A 26,665-nucleotide genomic window follows, 5' to 3' on the forward strand; every position below is an offset into this window, starting at 1 on the left:
ACACTCAAGGAAACAGCCACTTAAAAACCCCTGCTTATATCGAAGGGCAGCATGACTAAACTTCTTCCAGCACGGCCGGTGAAAGCAAGAACATCGTGCTGGGGGAAAAACGGATGCAGAGTATTTGCAAATACTGGAAAACGCCGATGGGATTGTGTATTTTGAGGAACTGCAAGTTATTATCCAAGACGTTAACACACAAACCAGGAACGTTTGCACAAAACGCAGCAGAGCAAGTACGAACGCGCATTCTCCCTCTGACCTTCCTTGCACGCCACGGCGGTGTTCTCGCGAGCGAGCGACGCGGGGACGGCTCCCCGAGCGCTCCCCGAGCCCCGCCAGGCCCCTGACGCGGGCTCCGCCGCAGCGGCTGCCTGGCGAGGGCCGGGAGAGGGGACAGAGCCAGCCTGCCGGGACTGCCGGTGCCAGAGCCCCGTCCTGCGCGGCCCCCGCAGAGGCGCCGGCACCGACAGCGTTGGCCGGCGTGTCCGACGCACCGGGGAGAACGCCCCACAGCCAGCCTACGGTAAAGCTCCCGCTCGGCTGAAACCAAGGCGTGCAAAACCTCCTGGTCCCATCCCGCCTGCGTCGGTTCCAGAGGCGAGCTTAGGTCTCGCGCCTCTATCGCAGGGCAGGACGCGCCGTCAGCTACAGCTGCCGCTGGCTCGCCGTCGGCCGAGCGACGCGTTGGGTTTTCCGTAGACCAAAGAAACCCCGACGAGAGAGCTCAGCTACCCTAGCGTTGTCACTGGAGATTTCACTACGCGGGAGGCAGGAGTTGCAGTTACGGCTTTGACTGCAACCGTAGACGCATACAAAGTATGAACCAAAAAAACCAAACCAAACCAAACGAACCCACCCAAATCAAAACACCCAAAGGAGACGATCCTGAGGGTTCTGCAAACCGCTGCCGGGCCCCCCCAGCCCCGCTGGAGGAGGTACAGCTGCAAACCCACACGCCAGCTTTGAACCCCATCCAACTTATTTATGGCAACGCTACACAGATTTTTTGGGGTGTTTTGGTTTGGTTTTTTTTTTTTTTCCTTCAACAAATGGAGATTATCACAGTCCAAGCTTAGATAATTTGTCAAAGACAAGTAGACAGGATTGTGAAGGTATATGACCGAGCACAAAAATCAATACTTTAACAAAAATATTCAAACTGTCACAAAGAGTACTTCACCACAAGCTTTCCATGCTCTGTGCGGTTTCTTACATCTACGCTCAAATTTTCAGCTAATGGATTTCTTCAAATATTGGCTAAGCTACATAAATCTAAATACCATGTTCTTCCTTTGTTTTCCTTACGTGAGTAGCAGTAATAAGTGAGATTTTTGGTTGGAATAAATCAGGTTAGCATCACAAGTCAGGTTTTCATGTGGCTAGTACACATCATTAGCCGGGGAATTAACAAGTCCCCTTTGCATGTTAATGGCTTATTTGCTTGCCATTTTTCTGAGCGAAGCTAAGTTTCGTACCTACAGTTGCTATGTTACTGGTGTAGACCTGGTCTTGGCATAAAGATTTTTTTGTAAATAACCCCTTTTCTGTGAAGCCGTTGCCTGTGAGTTGAAAGCAGTTCTACCCAAAGCAGCGCTCGGTGCAAAAGCAAAGCTTGGCTTCCCTTTCCAGCTCCGACGTGTATGCTTTTCCTCGTCCGTGTTAAATCTACAAAGAGCCACAATTATATTTGTGAGAACGGGCGTGCCTTGCTGTAAAAGGAACACAAGAACAATCTGCAAGCATCCAGTGCAGTTTCCATTTTCACAGCTCTCCGCAACGCTCTGACAGACCTGACGCATTCCACCCCCTTCAGCCACAATCACGGTCTGCTCCTCGAAAGCCTCCTAACTCCACAGGCGCCCATAACCCGGCCGTATTAATACGGGAGGGAAACAGGTGCTGGCTTGAAAGTCTCCGTACCCGTTCAGAGGAACGGCACCCGAAGCCAACAGCCCGTTTCACCCAACCGTGCTAAACTAATCACGTGGTTCACGAGGGGGGGGGGGGGGAAGGCAAAATTTACAAAGTATACCCACTGAGATAAAAGGCATGGGTTCAGGGTGACCTTTCCCTGCAAACAGAGCTGGCAGCACAGACCGGCACCTAAACCCGCAAAGCGCCCGGCTGGCTACCGCCCGGCACGGCTCCTGCCGCACGCCCGGGCTGTTCCGCAGCCGCCTCGTGGCCCTGGCACGCACCGGGGACCACACGCAGGATCGGGTCCTGTCCCTCTTCCGAGCTGGATCCCACCTCGGTCACACTGTGTCTCACACCCACCTTTTTTTCCTTTTAAAACAGCTTTTGTGGATGATTATTTATACCGACATAAGGTGTGTGGCTACCTTTTGTTCATCTTCATGGTAGTGGCTAACGCCACCGATTTCAGTGGATTTGGACCGCGTCAAGGGGACTCACGCCCATAATCGTGAACAAACGTGACACGGTTTCTCCACAAAACTTGCAAACGGAGCTCAAGGGCTGGATTTCCAACCGGTCGTCACCACGACGGGGTTCCTAGAGAGCATCGTCTCCCGCGGGTCCAGCGTGAGAGCCACGATCCCACCCCCAGCACGACTCGCGACCTCCCCCGGCACAGCAGAGAAGTTAATTAAAAACCCACGCTGTCAAACGGCTCACGCAGACGGAGGCTGCACGCACAGACCGCTGACCACACGCGGCGACGCGCTTTTTGGAAGAGCAGCGGTCCCCGCGGTCCCAAGAGAGAAAGGAAGGATTACAACGGAGAGCGGGCAACCGCGGCCCAGCCTGACGGGCTGACGAAGGAAAAAATCCCTTCCACGCTCTTCAGCCTTGCTTTACCCTTTGCTTCCCTTGCAGGTATGATTTTGTATCACCTGTGTGGAAGCTGAATGCATTTCACAGGCTTTTGAATAATTAATTTGCCCACGCTTCCGAGATACTCGCCCTGGCTTTGCTTCACCGCTCCGGTAAACAGCACAAGCGTTAACCTGCTCTGTCTGACAACACATCCGACTTAAAATTACTGCGGTGGTGTTACCTTACAAGGCATGTTGTAAATGACAGCAGACAAATTTTTATATATATTGATTTTTTTTTTCCCTTTCATTGGAAAATGAGATTTAGAATCAACAGAGAGACTTTGGTCCGTTTCCGCTGCCTACAGGCAAGCATGAATGCAGAATCCAGCTTGCTTTCCATTCTGACTTCTTTTTTCCCCCCTCCCAAATTTCATCGCTAAAAAGAGCTTGAAATTTTCCCCGTGAACGGAGAAAGAGGGGCATAAGCAGGTATTGCATTTTCAAGTGATTCTTCACTGTAAACTCTACTGTCAACCCAGCACTTTCTCACCGCCAGCCGGAGAGAAGAGCAAGCAGGTGTTGAGGGCCCACAGCCTTGAAGGCTCACTTGGAGACAAGACTGTGGTGGATTCTCAAGAAAGAAGTACGTAGTGGAAATTTTTTTTTCCACAAAAGCGCGTTTATGGAGCAATACAGGAAAGCACAGTCTGAAATCTTGGAATGCTATTAATCTTACTACTTTTTCTTATAAATTAACGACGTTCAAAATTTCCATCAACTGACGGATGCAGCGGGGAATCCGTGCTTCTGTGAAGTTTATCTAGAACCGTCCTCGTTATTCTCAAAACGTGAAATCGGGGAAACAAGAGAACCCCCCAAGGCAAGAAGCAGCCTTTGAGGCAGAGCGGCTGGACACCAAGCCGCCTGTTCTCAGCACCGTTTCAAGCCCCACGGAGAGCGGGGGGAAGCGGATTAACCTCTCGGCTTTCCTTCCCCCGCCTTCCAAAGGCAGCCAACGTCTCTGCCGGAGGGGTGCCCGAGGGGAAGCCTGCCGACGGTCTGCTCAGGGTCTGCTCGGCCCCGCGCGGGCACCCGCCTCGCTGCCGACAGCCAGAGCTGTCCGTCCGAGACTCACGGCCGCCGACGCATTCCCTCCCCGCAGCCCTCCTCGTCCTCCTCGACCCAGAAGCGACGGCGCAGGGCAAAGCGAGGGAAAGCCTTTCCGCTGAATTAACCCGACGCAGGAGCAAGTCCTGCCCGAGTTCGTCATAAAAGGCAACTGGGAGCAAGGCCAGCTCTAGTCCGGCACAGGCAGCCCACCTCGGAGGGCTTCCCAGAGGACAGCGAGCCATGCATTCTTTACTGGACGACCCACTGATACAGCAAAACCAGGAAAAATACCTTTTTTTTTTATTTCCCCCCCAAATGCAAAGACATGCAGACAATAATACGGGTATTACAAACAACATAAAGCCTTGAGAAAATAACCTACAAGGGCAGGTTAAACTAAGGAATCACTTGCTGAGCCAAAACCAACAGCATTTAAGGGGGAACACGATTCCGTATAAATATGCATGGGGTATTAGCTGCGAGAGAGGAAAGAACCATTCATTCAGAGAGCACAACAGAGAACTGTGGCGCGACCATTAAGAATGGATACATTTAACTTCAATATTAGAGTAAACATTACGGGTGGGATTTTCAAAAGTATTTTAGGAAGTTAAATGCCCCATTTCTAGCGGTTTGCAGTAAGGGCCAGCCATGTAATTCTCAGGTGTGTTTTGAAAAGCCCACCCTCAAATGGCAGAAAGTGAAAGAGTTGGTTTAGCGAGGCGGCAGTCGCACTATCGGCCATTATCGAGTCAAGTGCCGCTAACGCTTGCCACCGAGCGTTCCTGGAGAGGAGGAAACGCCCTGGGTTGTTAAAGCCTCCAGTGCACCGACTTTACAGAATACACCTACGAGAGACTATCCCCGTCCTACCTAGCATCTCATGCTCAACGCAACGAGGTCAGTAAATGCTCTCATTTTTTGACGCCAGTCCGCACCGCCCGCCTCCATCCCAAGGTCTGGGCTTTCTCCCTTCTTACTGTCCTCCGACAGACCGGACGCGGTGCCCCCCAAGGTGAAAGCTGCTTTTTCTCATGCAACTCCCTCTACAAAACACCCGCTGGCCTAACTGCCTATGAAAAAAGCTTGACAAAAGTCAGGTTTCTAAAGCGCCGAGACCTCTCTCTACTGTACTCATCCATCAATCATGGCTTAACTCTTCCTGCGTTCTGTCCTGCCGCTATCTGCTCCCCTCCGGCTCTCACGGAAGCCCTCCATTTATCAGGCTGGCCTGTAAGGGTTCGGGATGCATTTCCCTGACGCCATTTGTAAACGCTGGCACCGCGGCCAGTGCCGCAGAGCCCTGTCTTTGCTGCACCGGCGAGGATGAGCCCAGCACCACCACCGCAGGGAGCTCCACGGACCGGCACCCACAGGGGTTTCTGCGCTCCCCATTTTCAGACCCCTAAAAACGTACACATTCCAGTAGAATCACACCGAATTACAGCGAAATGGTTCAACGAGGCTCAGAGCCGGGTCCTGCACTTGGGCCACAACAACCCCAGGCAACGCTGCAGGCTTGGGGAAGAGTGGCTGGAAAGCTGCCTGGCAGAGAAGGACCTGGGGGTGTTGGTCGACAGCCGGCTGAGTATGAGCCAGCAGTGTGCCCAGGTGGCCAAGGAGGCCAATGGCATCCTGGCTTGTATCAGGAATAGCGTGGCCAGCAGGAGCAGGGCAGTGATCGTGCCCCTGTACTCGGCACTGGTGAGGCCGCACCTCGATGCTGTGTTCAGTGTTGGGCCCCCCAGTACAAGAGAGACATGGAGGGGCTGGAGCGTGTCCAGAGAAGGGCAACGGAGCTGGGGAAGGGTCTGGAGCACAAGGCTGATGGGGAGCGGCTGAGGGACCTGGGGTTGTTCAGCCTGGAGAAAAGGAGGCTGAGGGGAGACCTCATCGCTCTCTACAGCTGCCTGAAAGGAGGTTGCAGAGAGGTGGGGTTGGTCTCTTCTCCCAGGTAACAAGTGATAGGACGAGAGGAAATGGCCTCAAGTTGCGCCAGGGGAGGTTTAGACTGGATATTAGGGAACTTTACTTCACCGAAAGGGTTGTCAAGCATTGGGAAGTGGTGGAGTCCCCATCCCTGGAGGTATTTAAAAGCCGTTTGGATGAGGTGCTTAGGGACATGGTGTAGTGGTGGGCTTGGTAGCATTAGGTTTATGGTTGGACTCGATGATCTTAAAGGTCTTTTCCAACCTGTACGATCCTGTGATTCTGTGAAATGCTAACAGGTTCAGCTATTCTCCATTGACTTACAGACAGCAAGTGCGTGCGCAATATAATTATTATTTTCAGTGTAAAATGCTTTCATCCCAACGTTTTTGTGGCTTTGCTGTTATTTTAATCTATGTGTGCACTTATCTTCACAGTAATATATTTCAGCTGGTATCTGTATTTTGAAAACCCTGCATTTTTATAAGACATAATGAGTCTACCACAGAAAAGGTAATAACATCAATTACACTTCCAAACTGCCCTTGGTGCCTTGTTACTACACAGAAATAGCTTTTAAAATGTTGACATGATACTCTGGGGAACCCAGGCATTAACTAGCAGCTATTTCTCCTAAGCTAGCTTTGAACAGCGAGGGAGCTGAACACGTACGGCTGCTTTAAGCAAATCAGAAACACAATATTGAAATATTTACAAATTGTGACACGGCTGCTCCCAGACCAATGTGGCAGGCATGGGAGGAAAGCGTAAAGACTACGAGCGGGTCTGGTGCCGAGCTGGTTCTGTAGGTTGCTCGCATCAGGTCTCTCCCTCTCTGTCACGGTTTTTTTTTGTTTGTTTGGTTGGTTTGGCTTTTTGTTTGGTTTTGGTGTTGGTTTTTTTTTTTTTAATCTTCCTTTTTTGCTTAGGTGAGAAATAAAAGAGATCACGTTCTAGCACGTCCCTCGCAAGGATAAACTGCTTCTCGCACCTCACCTGCTCTCTATGCTCTAGTCAAGCTTTTCTAACCAACTCCTTCGTCGCCAGTCTTGTTCCAGACTTTCAAACTCTGAATTTTGTCTTTGTTTTTGTATTTTGTCCTTTCTCCCCTTCCAGCTAGAAACTTGGAGCAACAGGTAAGACCTTTTCTGGCAGCGTATCGGGGCCGCATATTTCATCCGTGCCTCTTACAAACCGAGGACAAGCAGGGCTGCGCCGAGTCAGAGAGAGCAGCCCCGGGAGGTCGGCGTCAGCTCCGGAGAACGGCCTGCAAGCCCCGTCCCGCGGCACGCTCGGCGCCTAACGCGGGGCTTCAGCGGATAGACGTCGGACGCTGCTCTCTTCTGCAGCACTGAGTACGCGGATACGCTACGTGCCGCGCTGACCGGCTTTGCGTTCCTCTGCAAGAGCTCCCACTCTTGGATTAAACGCCTTACTCGCCTGCTTTCCGTTGCTTTTATGAAGACACGGAGCCTTTGCGCTATGCCGGCTGCAATGAACACGGAGTTCGAGTCCCTCACAGCATCCCCAAGTGACATGTTTACCTATTTGATGTGGCTTTTTGCACCCAACCATTACACAGGGCTTTTAGCAAAACGGTAACTGCCCCAGCTGAATACACGACAGACCTGCTTTACCTGTGCCCGACCCGTAAAACTTGACCACGTCAAACAAGCCGGTCACCCAACCTAGAACCGATTACACTGCACCGCGAGGGATTCAGGATCAACGGAGCATGCCCTGCGTGAGAACCTTCATCTGCATTACAGGCACCTTTTATCTGGCTTAGGATACGTACACCCTTCTGCAAGAGAGTCTTCTGGAAGTGCCACGGACTGTGTCTTGACTGTGAAGGTTTGAAAGAGGGGAGGTTAAAAGCTTAAAAAAAGGAAATTTCACATCACGTTCAAGGCTTTACATTCATCTCTAAATGGAGCACGTCGTCAGTAACCTAAGAAGCAGATTAATAAGCAGGCTGAGTTTGCTCAGCAGTGGGAGGTTGTCTGTATGAAGTTGGGCTGCAGTGATAGTCCTTGGTAAGGAACAAGCAACCTAGGTAAAGAAAAAAAATCAGCAATAAGCACAGGGGGCTGAGGAGGCAAAAAATCACCTTCCCTCTAGAGGAAAGTTCCAACCTGGGACCCCTGAGCAGCACAGAGGTGCAAATACAGAGGAGTGAAAACGGGCGATGTACTTGGACTCGACCTCGGAGGGAAGCAGAAATGAGAAGGCGACAACAGCTCTCACCAGAGCGCATGTGGCAGCAGGCATGTGTGAAAGAGTAACTGCTTTCCCGTCCAAGGACAGCTAAGAACTCAGTGGGAAAAGGGAAAATTGCCTGCCCAAGCCAGCCACCCCCGTTTTAGGGGAGAGACTATGCTCAGGAGGAGGAATCTGCTTCCTTCGAAGAGTAAGATCTCAATCCAGTGACTGCAACCAACAGGGGCAAACGCAGTGTCCAGTTTTATCTGCAAGACGTACAGTAAGACTTCCAGAGCCCGCGACCGTTCAGACCAATTGTCACCCGAGTGCGAGCAAAGGGGCTGTAACCACCCAAGGTCAGGAGAGCAGGGCCCAAATACACCTCGGTCTGTGAAATTACATATGTCACTGTTCTACGAGCGTGTATGACAGCCGTACGGGATTGCAGCTTGTGTTCAAAGAGGAAACAAGCCCACTTAGAAAGAGGTTCCTCCACCATCTTGACGTCTGTCCTTAAAAACAGAGGAGGAAACTCTTCTTTCATGTGACAAAAGACAGGGCCTCTCAGGCTACGTATCTATCAACGCCGCCTATTAGCCCTCCTGCCTCATCCGGTGCGCTTGTCGTCTGCTGCAAAACCAAGACACTTCTCCAAGTAGAACAGTGGAGGCAATGGAGTCCTTAGACACGCTCCTTCTGAAGGAAAGGAAGAGGAGTAGGATTGCGGCAGCAATCAGAGAAAGAATCAAGACAAACGGTGACATATTGCCCAAGCTTGCAAAAATGCAAAGGAATTACTCCCCTCTTCCTGGAGATTTCTCCAAACCTTTCTTTTTTTCCCTTCCATTCTTCAAAGCACGTGGGTTTTTTTCCCTTCCATTCTGCAAAGCAGAAGAGGGCTTTATTTGACGGCGAGAAGCCGAGTACCATTCTCGCTCAGGAAGACCGGCAGAGGTGCTACACAACGAAGAGGGACGCTGCGTATGCCAAGTCTAGTTTCACCTTCCACCGGCCTTTTCTGAGAGTACCCAAGACGGACTCCCACCACCCTGGTCTCCTACACAGTAACGAAATAAATCGATCACCACACATGCCTTAAAAATGAAATGCAGAAATACGCACAGCATCCGTAGCATCCGTAAGAGTCAGAACTGGGCTATCTGAACCTGTTCTCACTTCGGGCCACGAATCGCTTGTTCGGCTCATAACAAAATCTCTTAACAGATTCTCCACGCGTGATAAGTTAAAATGAGAAAGTTCCTCGCGCTGACCCGAGTAGTTTTGGCTACCGTCATCATTTATTCCGCCCACCACCAATGCCGACGCAGCCGGACCCGCAGCAAAAGGAGGCAACGGTCAAACCAACACGAAGCTGCTGCCTCCCAGAAAACGCTTTCTTCTGACCGTTCCATCGATGAAACGGGAAAACGTTTCCAGGGCTCTCCCCCCACCCGCCCTCTTATTTCTCCCTTTTTCCCTGTTGGACAATCGCAGGTGGCTGACAGCTCTATCCTGCCGCTAACTAAATAGAAGCCCTATTGAAAAGCATCAAGAGCTCTGTGTTCCCTCAATTTAATATCCCAGCACCAGCCAAGCAGACACCGCCTCCTGCCAAGACAAACACAGGGGACTTGGCAAAAGGGGAGGGGGGCAGTTTCTGGAGACAGCCCTCCAGTCTAAACTTCTTAAGGAGTCGATATAAACATGCTTTTATAAAAAAGGTGCTGCCTCGTCTAAAAACACAGATTCAGCGCAAAAACACTGCTACCTTTCACCCTCTCTGTTAGTTTAAGGTGTGTTCGGTTCAATGACTGTGCAAAACCTGCGTCACAGCTACCTGCTGCTCGCTTTTTTTAATCCAAAGACGAACACTTTCTGGAGCCGCACCGAACACTGGTTGATTTATTGGAAGAAAAATGAAAGCAAAGAAGGATGCTTTGCCTGCAGCACATTTCCCTCTGCCTGCCTCCACCAAAACAGAGCCACAGCGGGTGGAAACCCATTCGAAGTTTCCTACACGTGTAGCTCCAGGGTTAGACCTTCAATTCGCCGGGCGGATATTATTTCTCATGCAACGTGGGATCCCTATTTTGTCAAGAATCAACTGATTCTCTGAGTTTCTTCTTCAAAAATATTCTAGAAACTTCTCAAGTTGTAGAGTTTGCCCCACCGTGCCCCTCTTCAGTTCGTGACTATCGACCGGAGCGTTATTCTCCAGAACTTCTTCACGCGCCAAGCAGGTATCGCTCTGTTTAGGTATGAGCACAGAATCACAGAATCGTATAGGTTGGAAAAGACCTTTAAGATCATGGAGTCCAACAAGCATGCAACAAGAAGCCTCGCACGGCGTTCCCTCGGGCCAACTCAGCGTTATGAGCGCGGGCTGTCGCCTCGCAGTACGCGGACGACGTCTCTTCTTCAGCCCCTGCCGCAAAGGGGCAGCAGACCTCACGGAGCAGGCAGGCAAGCTGACGGCGAGCCCGAGCGAGGCAGCGCCCCGCACGCACCCCGCGCTCCGCGGACAGGGACCCAGACGGCCCGGCACGCAGACAGGCTGGGGAGCATCGCATCTGCGAGAGACTTCAGGCAACAAACGAACAAAAAGGGGCACAACTGTTCTACCCTCATACGTCGGGGCTACGCGCATAACCTGGCAGGATAATTCACCCGGCTGGCCAATTCACTCGCTCCCCTGCCTTTCTTTTTCTACCGGGCGTGACGGTCGACTCCGGCAAGAAAACATGAATTGGGCTGGGATTTTGACAAATTCTTCTGGCAGATCCAGCGCTGATGGCTGGCTGCGGCCTTTTGACAAGGGGCCTTTCCGCCGCCCCACCGCACCGGGGACAGCCACCGCTGAACGCGAGGGCGAGGCCCACCAGCCCCGACGACGCTGCGGAGAGCGCGAGCTGCGTTCGTGCCGCAGTACCAGCAGCCCCGCCCCGACGCCCTTTTTTGCTGGGGCGACTGGGGGGGTGATTTACCCGGGCACACGCACTGCCTGAAGCATCGAGCGTCCCATCTGCTAAATGAGCACAGCGGGGCGAGCCATCACCTTGCTGAAGAGCTGCGTATCGCTGGCCTACGCAGCCAACTCCGGATGCCCACAGGAAACAGGAGTCAAATTTTAGCAAAGAATATATCATACGAACAAAACAATACCAGTAATAAAAAAGGAATATCAGAGTACAGTCTACCACTGAACAGAACTGGCAAACAGAAGCACATGGGCACCATCCTATGGCTTCATTTATTAAGCTAGCACGGATACATGTATTGCTCTCATACGTGGCCATAACCTACCGAGGTTACAATCTGTGACAGAATCACAGGATCATATAGGTTGGAAAAGACCTTTAAGATCATCGAGTCCAACCGTAAACCTAACGCTACCAAGCCCACCGCTACACCATGTCCCTAAGCACCTCAGCCAAACGGCTTTTAAATACCTCCAGGGATGGGGACTCCACCACTGCCCTGGGCAGCCTGGTCCAGTGCTTGACAACCCTTTCGGTGAAGTAAAATTCCCTAATATCCAGTCTAAACCTCCCCTGGTGCAACTTGAGGCCATTTCCTCTCGTCCTATCACTTGTTACCTGGGAGAAGAGACCGACCCCACCTCTCTGCAACCTCCTTTCAGGCAGCTGTAGAGAGCGATGAGGTCTCCCCTCAGCCTCCTTCTCTCCAGGCTTCTCTCCTCAGCCTCCTTTTCTCCAGGCTAATATCTATGAATCTAGGTATCTATAGAATGCCTATAGATACCTTTCTGAAAGCACAGACACCTTTTCCTGCGAGAGAAAAGATTTGGAAAATAGAGAGTCTCTTTTTCTAGCACTGTTTTCTAGCTTTTCTAGCATGCAGGGGAGCCTCACTCCTCTTCTCCCCAGAGCATCGCTTGGTAGGCAGTACCCACAACATTCGTGCTCTGTACCAAAGACGACCGAGGAGCTCAGCCGGCCGCACGATACCCTCACGGCACACGTCCTCAGCCTCGGTTCAGTGAGACTTCTGTGCACAGACGGAGCCAAGTAACTTCCTACGCACGGACGAGTCCCGTTACCTGCACACAAAACACGCCCGGCAAACCAGGGAAGAGTTCTCCTTCTGCCTGCGATGCTACCGAGACAGCTGTAACGCTCACCTACTTTTTTCTCTTTTTCCATTTATTCTACTTTCTGTAGTTATTGCTTGCCTAACTTGCATCGGTCAACGTATATAACGGTTCATCAAAATAAAGTGAAAGCAATCAGGCAACGCACATTTTCTTCTATTTATGACACTTCCAAGTAATTTAGACTCGTCGATCTGTATTATTGTATCACAACCTTATGTACAACACACAGTATGGATCTGATAAAAGCGGCTACAGGTAATTTAAAAATTAGGTAAAGCACGGAGGAGATTTGATATCAATATAGAAAGCTTACCAAAGTGACCATAAACGGCATTCGTTTCAATTTCCAAGCAATTACGCAAATATACACATTTTCTCTTAACCTCACTAAAAACGCAGAGAGAGAAGCCCCCCAGAGAGAAAGGTACAGGCCACCTCTCAGCCCGTGCCGCCGCAAGCTGCTACCGGAATTGCAGCTAAATGAAGAAGAACCATCTCAGAAGGAGTTTGTGAACCCAGGAGACAGCACCACGACCCGAGGAGGGCTTCCAGCGGCCGTGACGGCAGGGGCTGTCCCCGGGGACGCGGGGCGGGCGGCACGTTCCTTAGAGCCTGGCACCCGCGCCTCCGGCAGAGCCTGCGTCTCGGTCCCGAAAGGGGACCCAGGCCCCTGCCGAGGTCCGTCTCGCAGGGCTGGCAGGGAAGGGGAGAAGCCGTCCAAGAGGACATACTTCTCTCCCTGCACATCTTCTGCATGTTAAAGTATTTATGGCCTCGACATACTTGGCGTATAAAAAAATACTACACATTAGAAGAATGCTGGAAAAAAGTAATGTGGCAGCGCTCTGCACATTTTGAGAAACAGATGTTATCGATACAGTCGCTGGGTGCCTACAGAGGGAGAGGAGGCTTTCGACGAAACGCCGCCTTCTCCCCCTGGGGTGGGCCTCCAGCCCCACCGACCCGCGCAGGCTTCCGGGCTCGCGGCAGGCACGGCGGCTTTCAGGCAAAACACCCGCGCTCGCCGCGCCTTCGGCACCGGCGCCCTTTGAGTCGCAGCCAGTGAGCGAGCAGGAGCCCGACAGCTCGTTTTTCCTCTTTGGAAGATCAGCGCGATATAAATTCCATGTTAAATCACATGTTTTATCTGCTGCAGAACTCCTGGCAACGCATTTCAGAATTCAAGCAAGAGCTCCTGAATCATTTTAGTCTCGATTCTTGAAGGCTATTAAACACAGGCGGCGCAGAGCAGCGTTACGATTTTTCTTATTAAAGAAGTGCTCAGAGTGAGAGAGCATTTCTTTAAAAACATTAAACCCGATTGTGAATCAAACGAAATATTCAAAGCGTACGCACTGCTCGGGTTTCACGGCCAGCTGCATTATGCACACAGCGCAAGTTTGTGACTAATCACCTAATACCGGATTTTTAAAACAAAAAAAAGCTGCGGCAGCTACAAAGAAAAATACTATTTGTTCAACTGAATACCAGGATGAAGATTCAGAAACAGGATGAAAACATAGGAATGTTTAACATCCTCTTCCAAACTACGGACACAATTTCGGAATAAGAAGCTCAGATACGCTCACACTAAAACACCGAATGTCAAGCTGACCAGAAACAATACCCGCCTTTCCTTAACTCAGGAGAGTTCTTCCTGGGGCTAATAAACTCATTTTCAACACAAACGTGCTCTTCGTTTTAAACACATCTAGCACAGCCAGTGTAATCTGAAGGTAAAACCACCGCTACGAGATTACTCACCTAATTCCACACCACGCTGTGAACAGTAATCGAGGCAAAAGCCGGGCGCACCTGACCGGTCTGCAAGGTAGTGGGCAAGTGAGAACTAGGGACACAGGGACGGGATCAGGGTCCCCAAGCGGTCCGTTAATACAGTACGAGATGAAAGAAATAAAGAGAGAGACTAGAGAATTGAACTATACGAATTCGCATCGGAAATACGCAGTGTCTTTCATGTCTGTTTTCAAAAATGAGGTCTTCAATCCGTGATCAGGGCCATGACGAACCTAAAACACAGCAGAAACAGTAGGCAAACATACATAAGAGAATTCCTCTCTGCTGTAATTTCTCATGCTTGGTTTTAATCCAAAAGCTGGGTTTCTTTTTCCCCCTTTTAGAAAGTCTAAGAAAAATCAATGGAACCCCTTAAGAGTTATATGAAAGCGAAAAGAAAAAACAAACTTTGATTTTATGTGGAAAAATGCGTCTCTATTTTTTGTTCTTGGAAAACCTACACAGATTCATTTTATCGGCAAACTGCCGCGCAGAACTGGCACGCAAAACACTTTGTCCTCAAAGAAGGAACTGTGGTTTTAAAATATCAGTTATTAAAAACTGAAAAGTATGCATGGAACATGCTCAGTGCAGTCAAGTATCTCCCCGAGCCCAGCATATCTCTGCAGAAATGTTTACTGAGTACAAGCCTCGTCTGTGCGGCAGCTACGGCAGCCCTATGCTAGTGACCAGCTCCCGGCGAGACGGTGCGGGCGACGGCCGACCTCGCCTCTGGGAAAGGAGCCCGAGCGGGTGCAGGACGAGGGGCGCTCGGGCCCTTTGCCCCAGGTCCATTTTATACGCACAGGGTTGCCAGTTCGTGCAGTAAACCCGGTGTTTTCCCAGCTCCTGGAGTCATGGGATTACGTGAGAGTCCTAGCTTCCTCCACAAGGTGGAAAGGAAAACAAAAAGCAAGGACATTTGATAGCCTTCAAAGAAGGAAAGTAAGAACTTCAAATCAAGCGCCGACTACTCCAAAACTACAAAGCAAATAAAATAATCCCAAAATATTAACATCTCACGCTCTGGAGGACGGCAAAAGGGACACCTGAGGTCAGCAGCACCACGTCTATTGAGGCGCACAAAAGCAACACCGATTCGTCCGCTGCCCGGACGCAGCAGTCACGAACGACGCCGCGGAGTTACGACGCATTACGAACGTCGCCGGTAGGGAGCAACGCCCGTTACCGGGTGAAGCAACGCTGCGGGACCCGCGCGGCCCTCCGCCCACACAGCACCCACCAGCTGCCTGGCCAGGTCCCGGGCTGCCGCTTCCCCAGCTACGCCACGCACCTCCCGGCACCGGGCGTCCGGCCCCGGGGCAGAGGGAACCACCTGAAGGCTCCCACCCCGACAGCAGCTCGACCCTTTCATAGAGCAATGGGTACCTCAAGCCCTTCGGGGCAGCCGGGGCGAATCGGGTAGGCGGGTACCTCCCGCTCGGCACCCCGCAGAAATGCCAGCAGAAAGGTACTTTGGGTGGCCTTTCAGACTCCTCCGGACTCTTCTCTGCTCTATTCATAAAGTAGGAATTTCCTCTGTTATCGTCACCGAGTTTAGAGGCAAGCAGGCTCGTACGGGGACTTTGCGGTGGGCTGCTCCCCGCAGCCGCTGTAGCTTCTCTCCCCCGGAGCTTCTTCTGTAAGTCGTTTTCACAAACTGTACAGAAGAGTAATTACACAGCTCTGGACCACCACGTGCGGCAACTCGCATGCTCCTGAGAAGCAGTGAGACGGGGACAGCTTGGCTCCACCTGCACAAAGGCCGTTTCCGCAAGGATCAGCGCCGGGGGCTGCGGGGTCACGTCGCGGAGAGCACATCCACCCGCTCTGCAGAGCCGTGGCCCTGCCCCACCGCCCCAGGGCTGCACCCACCCGTCCTCCGCTACGCAGGGCTTAACGCCACGGGCACGCTACCGATGCAGACGACCAAGACGTCCCTGCCTAAAAGCCCTTCCAGGATAATAGAAAATTCAGCCAAAACTAAGGGTGAAAACCAGACGTCTCCTCAGGTACAAGTTAGAGAAGAAACAGAAAACTGGGGTATTTTGCTCTAAATGGAAATGCTCCGTTGATCACAAGCTAGGAAGCACCGTTTCGAAGTATTGAAATGCCAAAGCCAGCAATATTTACGTCAAACTCATCGTTTTACATTGGTTCTACATCTTTGTGCAAAAAAACCTGTGGTAAAATCTCTCCAAGGAAAAGGAAAGGTCGTTTCACCCATTAGCGATTTAGTCCGGTATTAGACAAGAAAGCCAAATGACAGTGTGATTTGCCTGAGGTTAGACAGCTAACCTACTGTCGCACGGTTGCTGCCTTTAAAAAAGAACGTCCAAGCAATTTATTCAAGTTATCAGCCGAGTGGCAGGGGTAGTCTGTGAAAACGAAGTATCACTTCAAAATCGAAGTGAAAGCCGGTATTTCACCCCATTAACAGGAAGGCTAGCGCTGCAGCTTTATCCATCATTTCAAGAAGCTCCTGATGAAACACGAGGTCAGGAGGTCGAACCGGCGGGCTTTTGTTCCCGCAGCTCTTCCGGAGCCTGCGCGGGCGAGCGATGCTCAGAGCCGCCGCGTCAGCCTCCCAGAGGGGCGAGCACCGGCGCGCGGACGAGCGGATCCCACGCCAGGCCAACCTCTCCGCCCTTGCCCTCCGTGCCGCGTTTTCTGCCCGGTCTTCCTTCTTGCCCCCTTTACAAACCTCAGACCACGCGGCTCCGAGGTCAAATTCCAGATACAAGCAAGTACGGCGCTGAATCAACAGGGGACATCAAAAAAGGCGTTGCTGAATATAGCTTCTGTACCTCTACCCTGCAAAATGCAGTTTCAAATTCAGTACAAGCTCTCCAGTCAGTAAGAACTTTGAGAGAGGCTACAAGGATTAAGTTTTGATAACGTTGCCTATTTCAGTATCCATTTACTTTCTTTTAGAGACACATGCTTTACCGCATGTGATACGTGAAGGCAGAAGGTGAATGAGAGCCCAATTCACGTGCGCTATGTGTGTTATCAAGGGTCCGCAGAAGTTACGCAATCTGGTTTTTATTACTAAAACTATAAAAAAGGGTTGTACTTAGTAATTTTAATAAGCTTGGGCTATGTTATAAACTGTTAGCTGGGAGCCTCCAGGAATAAAAAAAAAAAAGTTTAAGCAGCCTATGCTACTTTGGGAACAAAAAAGCAAAAATCCAGAAAGGAAATGATGTGTCCAACTGCCTCAAAAGCACTGCTTGTGAGAATGCATAGCCAAGACTCAGGGGTGCGATGGAACAAGAGGTACAAAGCAGATACCCGGAGCAGCGCCCACTCACCGGTGGCTCGTCTCAGGTGGTTTTTCACCACCCACGCTACGGACAGCACCACGCCGCTGAGCTCGGAGACACCCGCCGACAGCCCTCCGCCTCCGCGGGCTGCTCTTCCGCGCGCCCCACGGGGACGTAGTGCCAGATGGCTTCCTTCTGCCCCTCGGAGCAGGTCTTCGCCCACGGCACAGAGGACGGCGGGAAAGCCGCGGCACCTGGAGCGGAGAGGCTGCAAAGGGGGGCACGGCGCCAGCCCCCGGTTGCCAGCAGCACAGCACGCTTCGGGCCGCCGGGCTCCAGGGGCTGTTCCTGCCCTTAGCGCCCGAGACAGAGCGGAGCGGGGAGAGCTATCCTGACCTGTAAACAGCAGTTCCAGCCCCTGAATATAGCGCTGGAAAGGTATGAATTACACGTAAAACCAAAGAATAATTTTTCAAAATCAGAAATAAACTCTAAGTAAAAGTCTAGACGTTGCGGCAATCAAAGCTGAGACATTTTAGTTTTATGAAGAGTCCGAGCTTTTTCTTGCAGACTTTCTGCAGATGCCTGTTCCTAAATCCCTTTCTAGAGAACATCGACCCGACTAGAACACCTCCATACTCGGCATTAGCATAACCAGTGCAGCTCAGAATTCAAACCGCCTGCTCTTCCCACCTCTGCCTAACCCACAACATCCTGTGAAGAGTCTTAATTAACCTTCCAAGGCCCTCTCCAACCTAGAGACAGAAAAAGGAGACTAGTAACGGGGTAAGTTAGACTTCTTGGCATCCTATTGTCCACTTGTGGCTACGGAGCACATCCACATTTTGGCAAACCCGGGGCAGTTCTTCAGTTCCCAAATCAAGCGTGTTAGGCTATGCCTGTTGGACGTTCCAGAGAGCCCCCAGGAAGCCCCCAAAGCCAAGTCCTCCTCTTCTAAAGAGTTCATAGGCAACTTGGATTTCACCACTTCGGGTCGCTCAGACGCCAGCCTGAACTGACGTGATCTCCTCTTCTCCTTCCAGCCCCCAGCACACCGCTTGAGGCAAGCGGCCTCCTCCTTGGCCTGGCACCTCCGGCCCCCAGCACGCGAGCAGCACGTGGCCGGTCCGTCTGGCATTAGTGCTGCTGAAAATCCCCTCGCCGAGGTCAGAGCTCATCCCCTGCTGCACCAACAGCTCGCCCAGCCCTCTGCTTCCGAGGGACTCTTCGTTCAGGCAAAGAGGCTGGCCGGTTCGTAATGCAGATGGCCGTTCTGGAATTCCGACTTTCTACAACCAGATGAAATATTATTCAAAGCCAGCTAAACAATTACGCCTTTCTGTGAATTCCAGTTCAGGCTGTTTTTCTAGTTTCCAACCCGCTTTCTTTTGTATCATAAACCAGTGTTACTTTCGCTTTCTTCCAACTTGCCCTTTCAGGCAGGACATCGTGTTTGTCGCCACTGCTGCAGCCCGAGAGATGCGGAAAGCCTAGGAAAAAATCAATACTAGCGAAGCGTAGCCTAGAAGGCACAGCAGTAAACAGTCTCGGTGCCAGCCATCTTATCTCTCCTTAACTGAAGGATGAGGAGTTATGCAGGACTGTCAAACAGGTGGGACCGATTCTACTTTCATCCTTGCTTTCAATTACTTGAGAACCCACACTCGAGAGGGGCTCCCTGCCACCAACCAGGAAAAGCTCACTTCTGTCTCCACCCATAAATGGATTGCTGGTCCCCAAACCGTCGTCACAGTTGTGCCTGGGTGATCCTCTAAGACGTGAAAAAGGCACGCGCTCTGCTAGGCTCTAAGCATTTGCTCAAGAGAGTAACGCTTGCCGAAATGGAGTTGTCCCCCTTTGAGGTGCCTGCAGGCGCTGAGGGCTCTCGGCTCTCTCGAAGACCGGCCCCGGCAGAGCAGGGGCTCGGCAATGCACTCACAACATTTTAACAGACATTTGTTACAATTTACGTGGGCTTTTTAAAAATCTTACAAGACAAACGCAAAGGCAGTAAGCGCGGTTACAAATGTAAAGCAAGGGAACCTATTTAATGCCATAAAGGAAGCCTTATGCATTCACCATTTTTTTTCCTGTCCGTCTCCCTTATTTTTTCCCCAGACCCCGACAGCGGTTTCACAAGCAGCCTTAGTCTCTGATCTCCGATTTTCTTACTGCTACCGTCCATCTACCGCACTGCTGGGGTACCAGCCGGCTCCTTGCGCAGCACAAGGACGGGAATAATCCTACCTGAAACAGAACCCTTCAGTACCACTTTGGGGAGGTATTCAAACAATAAGATCCTTCCCCAGAAAAAGCCCTGTTTGATACAGCTGCTAATGGATACAACAACATGTTCTTGCAAAAGATACAGACGCGAGGGGTGGTTCGACTGGGCAGAAGCCCAACACCACCTCGAAACCTGACAGCGTCGGTAATTTATAGAGCAGTCTGCTGGAAACTACTCCCTTATTCACTGCAACCTGACTTCCTTCTGCGAGGATCCATCTGCAGAAGGGACTCCCAAGAGGGAAATATCCTTTCAGCCTGGCAAGAAAAAACAGGGCAGGAACCTTGTACAACACCATCCCCTAAAACCACCCCGTCCAGAGCCCCACTGCCCAGGTGACCTTTCAGAGGGAGCTGGAGATGAAGGAAAGCAAGGGCTGACTACGTACGTCATTTCTACATACGTCCCAAGAGAAATCTGCACAGTTTCCATCCCGTCTACGTTCCGAGTTGTGTCCTGCGCTGAAGAAATAAGCTCCAGAGAGGGAAGAGAAAACGGGAGAGTTCGGAGGCAGCATGCCAACAACGCAGGGTGTTTCCAAGGCTATTTTACCTCAGGAGCTCATTTCTTCAGTCCACTGCCATCAGAAGAACAGGACAAACCTCAGACAACCCTGGCTCTCAGGTCTCCGAATGAAGTTCTGGGTCAGCGAAAATAATTCAGAGGCCAACTGCTCCAAGGGACCAGAATTACGAAGTGACGTGAAACCCAGAGGCCAAAGTATCACTTCGACCTGTTTTAGATATCTGTTAGACTTTATCATCAAAACTGCCAAAAAAGTGCCTTGTCAGTCACTTCTGTCATGTGAGGATGACTGCTCCCAAACTGGCCTGGTGCGGCAAGGAATTAATTTACTCCTGTGGAATGGGAACGTCCCAGGTAGGCAAGCAGTTCCCAAAGCACAGAGCCTACACGGGGCGGCCATCAGGACGGGGCGAGCTCTCCGTGCAGGGGCACTGACTGCCAGGTACTTGCGACCCAGGACTATCTCCAGGAAGGTCCTGCAAGACAGAGGTGCAGCGCCGTCTGCCAACGCGCACGCGTAGCTCCCTTGGCCCTTACGCCGCTCCGCTCCACCCTGAACTGCATGCAAGCCGTGAAGGGACAGATCGTCTTCGTTTCCTAGCTCTCTCGTTTCTACAAGCAGAGCAGGGCGGGTGATGAAAAGGAACCTCCTGAGGGACAATGTCAGCTTGGACTACGGTCGCCCAAGGTTTCTACAAGCACATGTTGTACCAATGATTTCAAGGGGAGCCAGGCTAGCAAGGCTGCTTCTGCTCTGGCAGAGCCTTTCTTCTCTCTGGAAGCCTAAGGGACCTTCCTTCGAGGCCTCATCAAAGCACTTCTCATTAACAAGAATGGACGAGTCCCTCTTCTGGTCTGAAATGCCTGCTCCGATACCCTAAGCCGAAGAGAGGCAAGAACAATGACATTAAAAAACACAGCAAAGAGGTGAAAGTCAAGTCACGCTCCGAGTCGCTTCCGATCCACCAAAGAGCTCAAACCTGGAGGCTGGATCCCGATGGCATCGCCCTAGATGACAGCAGCAGGCTTCGGCAGCCAAAGCCTCCTGCTGGAGCTGGGTCACTCGCCTGCTGCTCCCCACGGCAGGGGGACGGCTCCCCCTAAGTCCTGCTCTCTCTCTTGGAAAGCAGGAGGAGGTGGTATGGCATCAGCAAGGGAAGACCATCGGAGGACGCATCCTACAATACCCTTCACCGTTGCTTTTGCCATGGAGTGATTGCAAATTACTCCTGAGGAGGCCGAGAGTCTGTTTGGGATGCTACAGCAAGCCGCTGCTAAACCCTGAAAGCTTAATGGAACTTCTTCCAGTAAGTGGAAGCAGCTCAAGTCTCAGACCAACCTCATTTTTCAGCCACGTGCTACCTAATCACAAACGCCAGCAGAGGTTTATTTACTACACAGTGGTACTTATGGAATAAACATTGATGAAAGCAGGACTCAAGTTCACCGTGCTGCTATTCATGAAACAGGGTATTTAAGAAAAGCAAGCGCCGGGATGAGGACACTCCGTCCTGGGCAGTTCTGGAATCGGACACGGTGTGACACCCGTTTCACGGTGTGACACCAGCAAGGCAGCTCCATCGCCCCTCCGACAGGCCGGGGCACGGTCAGCGCCCGCTCCTGCTCCTCCTGCGCTCTGCAAGATCCGGGCTCGGGAGCAGGCTCAGTGGCGTTCTGAGGGTGAAACGAAGGGACGATGGTTTTGTTGGATTACACAGAAATAGGGCAACTTTCTCCCCCCCTCTGCAGAGCACCCACACCACAGAAACGCTAGTATAGGTGTGCTCGACATACAAGGGCAAAGGAGCAGCGTAGCAAAATTTATTTTCCGTTAAGATTAGCTCGAGAAGGGCTGTAAAACCACAACTGTTCTGTAGGGACACGCCGTTGGAATATAAACTCAAACCTGCCCAAATCCCCGCATGAGAGATGTTTATTTTCACATATTCATAGCCATAAACAAGCATCCCTTTCATAGCTTAACCACTTTCTCGCCTCTCTAAGCTGCTCCATCAGTGAAATGAAGAGTAAGCCAAGAAGGACGATAAGAACACAGTCATTCTGCTTTTAGGACACGCCACCTCCAGATGCGGACGCGTGGACTCAAAATATACTACTTTACGCAGACTTGCTTTCCTTAAAGCATGCCGCATGAAAAATACTTTAAAATCAACTCAAAACCTAATAAATGCTATTTTCAAGCTGAACTGCTACGCTCCCCGTGAGGAGCGAAAGGTTTCTCTCTACCTAAGAGTCACGCACGCAGACAGACGCGCCCGTGCCCACGCGGGCACCCTCAAACACCCGAGCGGGGAAGGGATTCAAGGGCAACCAAAGTACCCCAAAAAACTGCTCAGTAGGTTTGTACTTCAAGTACCTTATTTTCGGATAAAGCAAGGGACGTGAAGGTCGCTCCCGCCACAGAGGTCCAGGACGCGCGTTTGTGGCAATACGACGCTCGTCTTAAAATGTGCAAACTGTAACCAGCCCCAGGATCTTCAGAACAGAGACAGTGACCTTAACAAAGCCAGGCTGGGACTCTAGATTTAAGGCAGATACATACAGATTACCTAGTGGGTTTACGCACGGCTTAAATCCGTGTTATCTTGACTTTGCGCTGCTAAATGGACTACTCTGAAGCCAAATGCACACAGCGTGATGGGTTCAGACGTATTCTACCTGGCTAATAATGGGGAAAAACTCATAAATGCATTAATCTTCGGATGGACGTGCTGGTAAGAGAGAAAAACCTCATTTCTCAATCAAAAATAACTACAAGCACTATTAAAACAGACATCTTTTTTCAAGTTGCCTGTTATTAAGTGCGCAGAAAAAGGTTGGGGTTTTTTTTCCCCCCTTTTTTTCTGATCAAGCATCACTTGCACCACGGCTCAAGCGAAGAAGGAACTTAAAGCATTTAATCTTTGGCCAGCTTATATAGGAGACTGTCGAGCCCCTTGAAAAAAAACTTTAAAAACTTCGGCAGTGTCGCGTACCGACACCTGGACTAACTCCAAGGTCCAGAGGACAGCAGTGCTGCACACGAACCCTGGCTGGGGCCCCGAGGAACCACGCAGGCTCCGGCAGCCCCGTGTTTTGTCGGGAATCACGAGCCCTGGTTTTAAGGAAGGAATTACTGTAATCAAAGCGACGAGGGGGAAAACTGCGTTACTTCCAAGGTAGACTTCGAATGCCTCGCTGAAGCCTGCTTACAGTCCCAGTTCTTGCTCTTTCCTTCTCCCCCTGAGAAATCACGCTTGGGGAAGGCTACCGGAGAGGAGGAGGGAAAAAAAATTCTCCAATTTGTCTATGATCTCTCTTCTCAGAGGGGATTTTCTTGGTCCTGACTCATCGTCCAAGGCCCAAGAGATCTGCAGTCCCTCTGCCGACGCTCCCCAGCAGCCCCCTCGCTCTTGGCCATGGCAGGAGCTGGTCTCTGTTGCACCGTCGGTCCGACAGACCGGGACCATGGTGTGGGGATGCGCGACGTACTTCATCGATTTTATTTCTTTAACCGGATCAGGCCACGCTCCCAGTTCTCCCTTACCCGGGACTCTTCTCAGCACCTTTTGCAGAGGGAGGCGGCAGCGGCCGGGGCTCCTTCCGTCCCTCTCCGTGCAGGAGCACAGCTCTTGCAGGAGGGATTTCTTCAGGTCAGTGCGACCGTCGGGCCTTTAGCTTTTGTGCTCCATTTTAAAAATACATGACATCTTTTTCCATTTGGAAAACCTATTACCCAAACTGATCGCATATTTCCGTGCTATGAAAGATATTTGTGCGGCTCCTTACGTTTTGGCCCAATTCGATCGACGTTAAGTCCATAGCAGTACTACTGTATATCTATTCAGTTTTTCCTATGACCACGCAATCCTTGGAACAAAGCGGGAGGAAGCTGCAGCCCATAGGAAAATTATCGGTTCAGAGGAGGACTGAGCGGTTCGATCAGCCTTGAAAACGTAAAGCGTACAACCAAGGGGAAACTCTGCGCATAACCCTTGTTACGACCTCCTCCTCCTGCACGCTAAGGACGAGGCACGGAGGTTGCCCCCGCTCACCATCATGAACAGGCAGCCAGAAGCTGGTACGAACGATAGGTCCCTCAAACCATCTGCTGAAGCAGAGAGATTCGGGAGAATCTCTCAAAAAGGGATTTCTGAGTGCACCTCTAAAAAAGAGCTTTCTTTTCAAATGGGTTTACTCTTACTGGGGTGCTGGGCTGAGGCTCCTGAGGACCAGGGCAGGAGGCAGAGAGGGGCAGAGCTGAGCTGGGACTTAGAAAGCCTCACATCTTCTCCCTGCGCACGTCACCTTCTGCAAATGCTTTCCAAGCCGTTCACGCATCTACCTGGGGCATCTGTCCCGCAGACACAAATTCTTTGGCATTTTACTGTGACAGAGAAAGCTTCACAAAAACGAGTTTCGCTGAGAGCTTTGGAAGAAAAGGGAGGTTTTACGTGGGAAAGGGCAATCCGTTCTAAGCGAGAATGGGAGAAACGCAAGGCAGGAGGAGAGAAGGAGACGCAAGGGCTGAGGAGCGAGGCAAACCTATCATTTGCCCAAATCCGGCCCCATTAGAAAAACTTATGAAAACAAACAAGAAGAAATAAATGGAGCTTGAGCAACCATCTGCATAAACTCTGACTACACTACACAAAGTAAGGATGAAGTACCTGCTTGTTTTGAGTGACGGCTTCAAGGAGAAGCAAACTAGACTTATAAAAGAATTTCTGTATTACATTATTTTACACTGTATTGACGTTTTACTTCAATCACCGTCACCTCCCTTCTCAATACTCCTTCCCTCAGTGTTTTATGCAAGAAGCCTGAAGTCCTGAATAAGCGACACGATGGCACTGCATTTTTCCAAGTTTCTGGAGCTTCTGAACTTTGAGAAATCCTCTTTACTATGGATTACTATGCCTGAAAAGTCTGCATTAGCCCCTAGGAAGAGCTACGTCCTGGAGAGGTGACAGGGTGCGGTCCGAGCCCAGCCTGCCAGTGACCAAAGGCTGCTCAGTCAAATGGGGAGGACGGGCCGAGGCTGCCAGACGGGGTCCGTCTGTCCAGAGAGGCAGCTGCAACCTATCAAGCCCCGTTCGTCCGTCCGCAGGGCTGCCAAGCACAGCAAGATGCCAGCGGTAAGAACGAGCACGGCAGGTTAAGGGAGTTCACTGCAAGGATGTAATTACTGTGGGAAGCGCACAGTAGGGCAGGGTAGCACGAATATAAGAACATTAAATCAGCCTGAGACCGTGCTGCCGGCGGCAGAGAGCAGCCCGCGGTCCCATCTCCCTCGCCCTTTATCCTGCTCTCCTGGTGTTGTGCTCCCAGAAGGTACTGGATTACCAGATGTTCCCGGGAGCGGCAGCGGCAGCTTCCCACGCTGCCCCCGCGGCCCCCAGCCTGGGCTGGGAGAGACCCCCGGCGCCGAGGGGACGGCCCCATCGCGAGCCTCGACGCACAGCCCGGCCCTCCTGCGAGCACCGGCACCCGCACCCGCCCCGGCCGTGCCCCACCGCGCGCTTGCTGCCGTCGCACCGACGAGCCAAGACGCTCCCGTTACCTTCCCACAGCAGCCCTGCTCGACAGCGGGTCCCTAAAAATATTCTTCTTTGGGATGCTAGAATTAACCTCATCAAGAGTTTCCCATGTGCTATAACCAGATGCTCAGCAGCAGTTCAAGTGTTTGTCCCCAAAATGCTATTCTAATACACCGGGATAAAATATCACCGGCTCCTAGAAAGCCGATTCTCCATTTAGTAACATCGTCTTGCCAGCCTGGGGGAAATCATCTTGAAACGACACATTAGTACCAACACACGACCAAGAAATAAGCCTTAAAACTTCAGTCTTGATGGAACAAAGGTAATAAAAAAGCATTTGAAACAATCAAAACGCCCTGAAACTGCTTAGATCCCGGTATGCACTTAACCACATGCCCGAACTCAAGCATATTTGTAACGCTTTTCCTGAACTGAGGCTTAAGTCCTTATGCAAGTATCTCTAGCCTGAGATACTCCAGCCTGTATTTCAATCGTATTTGCCAAAGGAAAGTAACTGTGCACATCTCGGTACATCCTTCCGTTCAGACGCTGCAAAAAACTATAATCGCTAACGAAAAGGATGCCAAAACCACCGGGGGCAGGAAGCTCATCAGCTGCCTTTCACAAAGGGAGAAGTTCAGACACAAAGTTGAAGGCTAACGTTTAAGAAGCCCCTGCTTTCGAGAGGTCTGTGCTAGAGGACTGTCATGTCAGATAGTCAAAACCAAACTCTGAGGATACGCTAAAACCCCCCAAATACCGACAGCTGCACAGTAACTTGTGTGGAAGTAGATCGCAAAGTTTCCTCACGTCTCGGTATCCTTAGAAAAAAGGGATGACAACAAGCAAGGGAGGAATAATCCATCACAAATGATAGATCTGGGCACGTCTGGGTTTTCTCATGCTTGACAGCTGGTCTGTCTTCAAGGATGTCCCTGCTTTGACAGCTGAACACTACAAGGCAGGCTGGCTACCCGAGATCTTCCATTTGCAAACGGTTGTACTTTCACATGAGCGTATGCGGCCCTGGACTCGAAGGCCATGGTCTTCCAATAAACAAAACAAGTCAGGTTTTACTTGGTATCTGTAGTCAAAGATTAAAGAGTCAT

General features: G+C 51.1%; 1 protein-coding gene across 1 annotated transcript in view; it reads right to left on the reverse strand.

The window, feature by feature from the left end:
• The window catches only part of ADAMTS3 (ADAM metallopeptidase with thrombospondin type 1 motif 3), a 129,771-nt gene that overhangs the window by 88,081 nt on the left and 15,025 nt on the right, over positions 1 to 26,665 (reverse strand). The gene's annotated exons all lie outside the window — the stretch shown is intronic.

This window comes from Mycteria americana, chromosome 4, assembly GCF_035582795.1.
Source record: "Mycteria americana isolate JAX WOST 10 ecotype Jacksonville Zoo and Gardens chromosome 4, USCA_MyAme_1.0, whole genome shotgun sequence".
Lineage (NCBI taxonomy): Eukaryota > Metazoa > Chordata > Aves > Ciconiiformes > Ciconiidae > Mycteria > Mycteria americana.